Source organism: Camellia sinensis, chromosome 7 (assembly GCF_055761805.1).
Source record: "Camellia sinensis isolate YWXY chromosome 7, ASM5576180v1, whole genome shotgun sequence".
Classification (NCBI taxonomy): domain Eukaryota; kingdom Viridiplantae; phylum Streptophyta; class Magnoliopsida; order Ericales; family Theaceae; genus Camellia; species Camellia sinensis.
The window spans coordinates 127,869,633-127,876,509 of NC_138967.1; positions in this window are offsets into that span (position 1 = coordinate 127,869,633).

Below are 6,877 nucleotides of genomic sequence, written 5' to 3' on the forward strand. Positions count from 1 at the left end.
CGGTCATAGACCGGCCTCTACTAACCATGATATCAATTTTTGAAAACATTGTGAGTTCTTATTCCGGTTATTAGCCTAGGTTACTATGTGATGCGCGCAGCATACAAGTATAGACTGGATCGCCTGAATTGGAACAAAACATTTCATGTTCGCTTTTTGAAAATGGTTTGCTACCCGCAGGTAGGCTTGAAACATTTGATGATTTATTCCAATTCAGATAACCCAACCTTCACCCACAGGCATTCAGGCAGATATATCATATAAGCACATAACCTCATGGTAAGCACGCTATTCATGGCAGTCACTCACACGCATGCAAGGATGCTAAAGCATAAAACTTACCGGGTACTCCAAGCCAAAATAGAAACTAATTAGAAATCATGCATGAATCCTAAGTATACAAAAATGCCTAATGCAACACATGCAAAATGCAACTATAGCAGGCTCGGCTATTCTAAGATGGCATATGGAATGTTACAACTAACATGTATTCAATTTGGAATTGAAAGTACAATGCAGTTAGTATGATGCGCCGAGCCCGGTGCATGCTAAACAGATGAATGATGCAAACATGCCGTCATACTGTATGTGTAACAGCGCCCGCGTGGGCCTCATGCTACAGTTTGGACTCGACTTTTCGTAGTCACGGTTCTAAGTCTGAACCAAAGAGTCCAAATCCGGCAAATCGTTTTGAGAAAACAGATTTTTGAAAGAAGTGCCAAACATGGACTGCTTTGCCAGATACAGAGTCGCCACCTAAATATTTTATTTTGGGAAATTTAGGAAACCCTGACTCGGTGCCAAAAGGCCACGTGTCCGTCATCACCAAAGTTGCCTCGGCTCGGGAGCTTGGGTACGATCGGGGAAGGTCAGCTATGAGCACCCCCTTTCGCCCGGTCCGAAGACCGGCCTCTACTAACCGTGATATCCATTTTTGAAAACTTTATGTGTTCTTAAACCAATTGTTAGCTTAGAATTACTATGTTATGCGCGCAGCAAACAAGTATAGACCAAATCGCTCAAATTAGAATAAAACATTTCCATGTTTGTTTTTGAAAATGGTTTGCTACTCGTAAGTAGGCTAAAATGCAGGTTTTGCCACCTTCAAGTGGGCTTAAAAAATTGCAGTTTTAACGCATTATCCCAATTTAAGCAATTTGACCTCCACCCACAGGCATTCAAGCAGTTTATCTCATGTAAGCACTTAGCCGCATGGCAAGCATACTATTATGGCAACATTCACACGCATGCTGGATGCTAAAGCATAACCACTTACATTGTACTCCGTGCCAAAACAATAACTAGTTAGCAAACATGCATGTCCTAGTTCATGCTAAATTGCCTAATGCAACACATACAGGATGCAATTAGATAGGCCCGGCTATCCTAAACATGGCATGTGAGAAATGCACAACTATCACATAGTCAATTTTTGAATTGAAGTACAAATGCAGTTGGCGTGATGTACCGAGCCTAATGCATGTCAACAAATGCATGAATGCACGCATGCATAGCATAAGGTATGCTAAAATAAATGTGCTAATCTACCATCATAAGCTGGTAAATAAAAGGGAAGAAAGAAATGGGGATTGGAAGACATACACACACTCACCCACACTTATTACATGTTTACCCTTACTCAGAGGGTTCGAATTAATATTACAGTCCCAAAATAATGAACAAATAAAATTATTACAAAATTTCCTAATTTAATTAAAAAAAAGGAGGCAAAAGAATGAAGAGGGTGGCCACAGCCTCTGCCTCGGGGCGCGCAGATGATGCATGCTCGAATCCGTCCTGCCCGGAAAACCCGTACTATACTCTTGTCGTCTCTGTTTGTACTGCCTTGTCTTTCCGAAAATTACCAAAGTGCTGGAGCAAGCTCTCTGCATCTTGCAGAGCACCACCGGCCAGACAGAATTGCCACCGGCACTCCAAAATTCCCGTCGGCACTTTATCAGACCCATCGGCATTCCAGATAGTGCCGGTCGACACTAAATTCTGCCGGTCGGCAGAAACTTCCTGCAGCAGACAATTTGACAGCAAAACAGAGAACAGACAATGCATGGCATGGGGTTCTTGGACACATGTAAGCATGGTCCTACTTCTTATCATATTTCGAACTCAAAGAAGCATGACCTTCGATCTTTGAGTCATCTAAGGTGCATGATGACTCAATGGATCAAATTTGCTATTTGATATGAAAATGCATGCAACAAATAACGTGAAAACCGGGGCCTTATCAAATTGGAGTCAAAGGTCCCGATGACCGGGGATCAAGGCACATAACATCACTTGAAGTATGAATGGTCCTTGACTCCCGCACTTGGTTTGACACCCCAAACCAAGTAAATGCAATGCATGTAATGCTCACAAGCCTCAAATGTGTCATACCACCAAGATGTAAAACACAACAAGCAATATGCAACTATGATGACAAAATGTATGATACCAAGCACACAAGATACAAACATGATGCAAACATGAAGCAAATTGACCATGGAATTGATGTGCTACAAAGCTTAATGGAACAACTATCCAACAAACATGGAGCAAGCATGCAAGAGGGCTTAAAAAAAAACAAAGGGACAGACCCTTACCCTCCTCAAAACAGTGACCAAAGGTGCTTAAAATGGTAGGCAATCAACTCATGTTATCAAGCAAATTCATGGTCCCAAAGTTAAGACACAAAGAGGAGACAACCCACCCCCATTACCATGACCACTCATGGCATGATCAAAACAAGCCCAAAAAGGAATTTATGCATGCAAGATAGGACCCCAAGAAGCTCCTAATATGGCAACTAAGATATCCCCCATGAAACAAACAAACTAAGGCTCATTCTTAGGCATAAGAGGACACATCTTCAAGGCATGAAAGAGGCCATGCATGCACACATACAAGCATGATTCTTGGACTAAAATATGACCCTAGATGATGCCAAATCAAAAGGGTAAACACAACCATGCATGCTAGAGGTCAAAATGCTCAAGGCTTCCAAGCCAAAATACAAAGCAACTCTAACAAACATGCTAAACATGACCAAGTTGATAACCAACAGATTTTAAACATGGAAAAATAATGCCAAATACTCCATGGAACCAAGCCAACACACACAAAAATCATGGCCTAATCATGGGGTGTACTTTTAAGCAAAATGGAGCAATACAAAGCAAATATCACAAGCATGCAAGAGGGTCCAAATCCGACCAAAAACAGAGATTATGTAAGACCTAAGATGCCTAAAAAAGTACTGAAATGAAGCCAAGAAACAACAAGTACACATGCTATCCTTTTGAGCCCAAAAAGCAAGTGAACAAAACCATAAAGGGAGAGGGGTGTCCCTCCCCTATGCAAGACTTCAAACCAACTTTTTTGACACTAAAATACACTGATTTTTGGTGATCAAAAGATCAAAATGCTGAAGTGAACAAAACCTTATCAAAAGGGTACCAAAATAGGCCAAACAAGGCCTATGAGGGTGAGTTTGCGATCTAACCACAAAGAGACCTCAATGAAAGTGTTAGAGCAGGAGAATATGAACCTTTTTTATGTTATACACAAGAGCCAAAACAATAAACAAAATAGGTAGAAAACCAATGCAAGTTTGGGGAATAAAAGGGAAGATGCTCACCCTTGGAGAACCCTTGAAGAACAAATGGTCTAACCTCCTTCTTTGGATCAAAACCAGTCCAAAACTCAAGAAACAAATCCCCCAAGTCCCTCAATCTCGGACTAAGGTGTGATAGTGTGTGTAATGGTGCAAAAGTAAGGTAAAACACACCTTTTGGGCCAAGAAACACACACAAAGGAAGGGGAAGAGGGAGATATAGAGATAGAGTGTATCTATATTGTTAAGGGCTGGTTTTTGCTTCTAAGAGTCTAACCTAGAACCAAGAGGGAGGACCTTCTCTTATAAGGATCCCTCTTGCAAAGCTTATACAACAAGCTTGGCTAGAGGGAAATCCCTCCATACACGTGTATGGAGGGGAAAGGAGTTGGTGCCAGCTATCACAGCTGGCACAAAATATCTCCATAAAGTGGAGGAACAGTGGTCGGCTGCCCAAAAAAGCTATTCCGGCAAAAAACAGTGCCGACCGGCAACATATTATGCCGACCGGCAATAAAGTGTGCCGACCGGCAAACAAAAGTGCCGATGGAAGAAAAAGACCGGCCGGTGGCCTCCAGCCACTGCCGGTGGTGTATGGGGGTGTCTCACAAGACATTCCCTGCCCTTCTAAGGCAAAACAAAAGTGTTCGGTGTAAAACCGGACACCACACGGTCAAGTTCGGAGATCCTGAGGTAGGGCGCGCGAGCCGAGACCTCCGGGAACTCCAAACGAACACAATCATGGATGATCACCGAGTGTTCAAACGGTGACGTCCAAGTCTTGAGGACGGTCAAAAATGGGGTGTCTACAGTTGCCCCTCTTTGACAAAACTCGAAAGTCATAACAATGACGGGAGTGAATGTCAAAGCCCAGAGACGACCCATTTTGACAAGGCCGAAGACTCAGACAAACATGCAAGACAAATAAGACATGCGCCCGAAGGCAGGGGCAAAATGCAAGACAATGCACAGAGCCGGACATAACTTATGATCATGCAAAGAAAGCTGTAATGAAGCAAACAGGCGACAATTCTAAGCTAGCATACCAAACTACACTATAATGCAGAAAGGATGTAAGAGAATTATGGAATTCTCAATGCGTCTCACTCGGAGATAAAATACCTGTGCGGCTCGTCTGGTTGCACCAGCTTTAAATGAACCGTACATACAATATCGTGCCTGAAAAGAAAACAAACTTAACAGGTACAATATGGTTAGCAACATGCGAAGTAGTGTACTCGAAATACGTGACAGCGCAAAGCAAGTGGGGAGCATAACAATGCTGTGGAAATATAAACATGTAAATGGAGCATGCGGTCTACGCAGGTAATGAAATTGAACATGCGATTTACGCAATCAAGACATGCGGTCTACGCAGGTAATGGAATTAAACATGCGATCTACGCAATCAAAACATGCGGTCTACGCAGGTAATGGAATTAAACATGCGATCTACGCAATCAAAACATGCGGTCTACGCAGGTAATGGAATTAAACATGCGATCTACGCAATCAAAACATGCGGTCTACGCAGGTAATGGAATTAAACATGCGATCTACGCAATCAAAACATGCGGTCTACGCAGGTAATGGAATTAAACATGCGATCTACGCAATCAAAACATGCGGTCTACGCAGGTAATGGAATTAAACATGCGATCTACGCAATCAAAACATGCGGTCTACGCAGGTAATGGAATTAAACATGCGATCTACGCAATCAAAACATGCGGTCTACGCAGGTAATGGAATTAAACATGCGATCTACGCAATCAAAACATGCGGTCTACGCAGGTAATGGAATTAAACATGCGATCTACGCAATCAAAACATGCGGTCTACGCAGGTAATGGAATTAAACATGCGATCTACGCAATCAAAACATGCGGTCTACGCAGGTAATGGAATTAAACATGCGATCTACGCAATCAAAACATGCGGTCTACGCAGGTAATGGAATTAAACATCACACAGCATAATCGAAACGATTTGCGGGGCTCACGAAGCATGAAAAGGATACGGGGCGGGACATTCTTTGCGCGCATCGAGCGTTGCTTGCAGAAGTTGTGGCCTGAGGTTAACTCAAAGGTTCACGTTTCAAAGGTGTGATTTCCCGTATTGTGAGGGCGTCCGACAACGCGGCTGACCCGAACAAAGATACGGAAGGTGCGTTAACCACAAGGGGAGTTTCATCGGTATCAGTTCTGATACTTGGCTACCCTGCCATTCTACGTTTTATTTACCTTTTTACTAGTAGTTTGAGCACATTGCACTGCCTCAGGCAGGTTTATTTTCTTTCTCAAAATTCACGCACTTTACAAAACATGTGATGGAAATGAAACGAATCATTTTGTTCAAAAGATGTTGCAATTGTGGATCTTCTGTGCATCGCATCGCAGGGTTTCACACCAAAATGTGAACGAAATTGAACCCATTTTGGAAATTTGCCATCGTAATAATCAGGTAGTGAACCGACTTACAACTCGATAAGCAAAACAAGGACATGACACAGCCAAACAAGTGTGAATACAACTCGATAAACAAATCAAGAGCTCAAAGAGAGCGAAATACAACTCGATAAGCAAATGTTCAAGACTCGACAAGCGGACAGGCGTAGCTCCGTAAGAGTCGACCGCCGGGGAGGGGTTGGAGGTGGTTAAGTTCCCCAATTCTTAGCATAAACAGCTCAGGAGGCCAGGAAAGAAGCCCACCGGCACGGTGTAGGAACCACCGGCTGCAAGGAGTGGCTACCGGCCGTATGCCTGTTTTGTCGGCAAACTGGAATGGCCGGTCGGCATATTTTAATGCCGGTCGGCACTAAATGAGGGGAACCACCAGAATGTTGACACCTGTTTCCCCACTCAACCTTATCTCCTACAAAAGATCTCAGCTTCGTAGTTTTCCTCATTTTCACACTGATTTGCTCCAATGGAAGAGTTTCTTGCTCAAAATCTCACAGCTTGGATTGCTAGCTTCGATGGCTCGGAAAAGGTGAATTTCCGGGGCTTCGGCATAAATGCACTATTCACTCTGGGTCGTACCCCGTTGCATCTCCCGTTTCTTCACGCCGCGGCAAGATTTTGGAATCCGGTGACACATGTCTTTAGCTTTGCTGGGCAAGAGATGTGTCCTACCTTTGAAGATTTCCGAGCTCTAATGGAGTCCGAGCGCGACGAGGAGCTCCTGCCCCAACTAAATTTTGGTCATGCCCAATCCTTAGGGCGCATGTGCGGGCTCAGCATGCGCGATGCTCGGTCTCTGATGGGC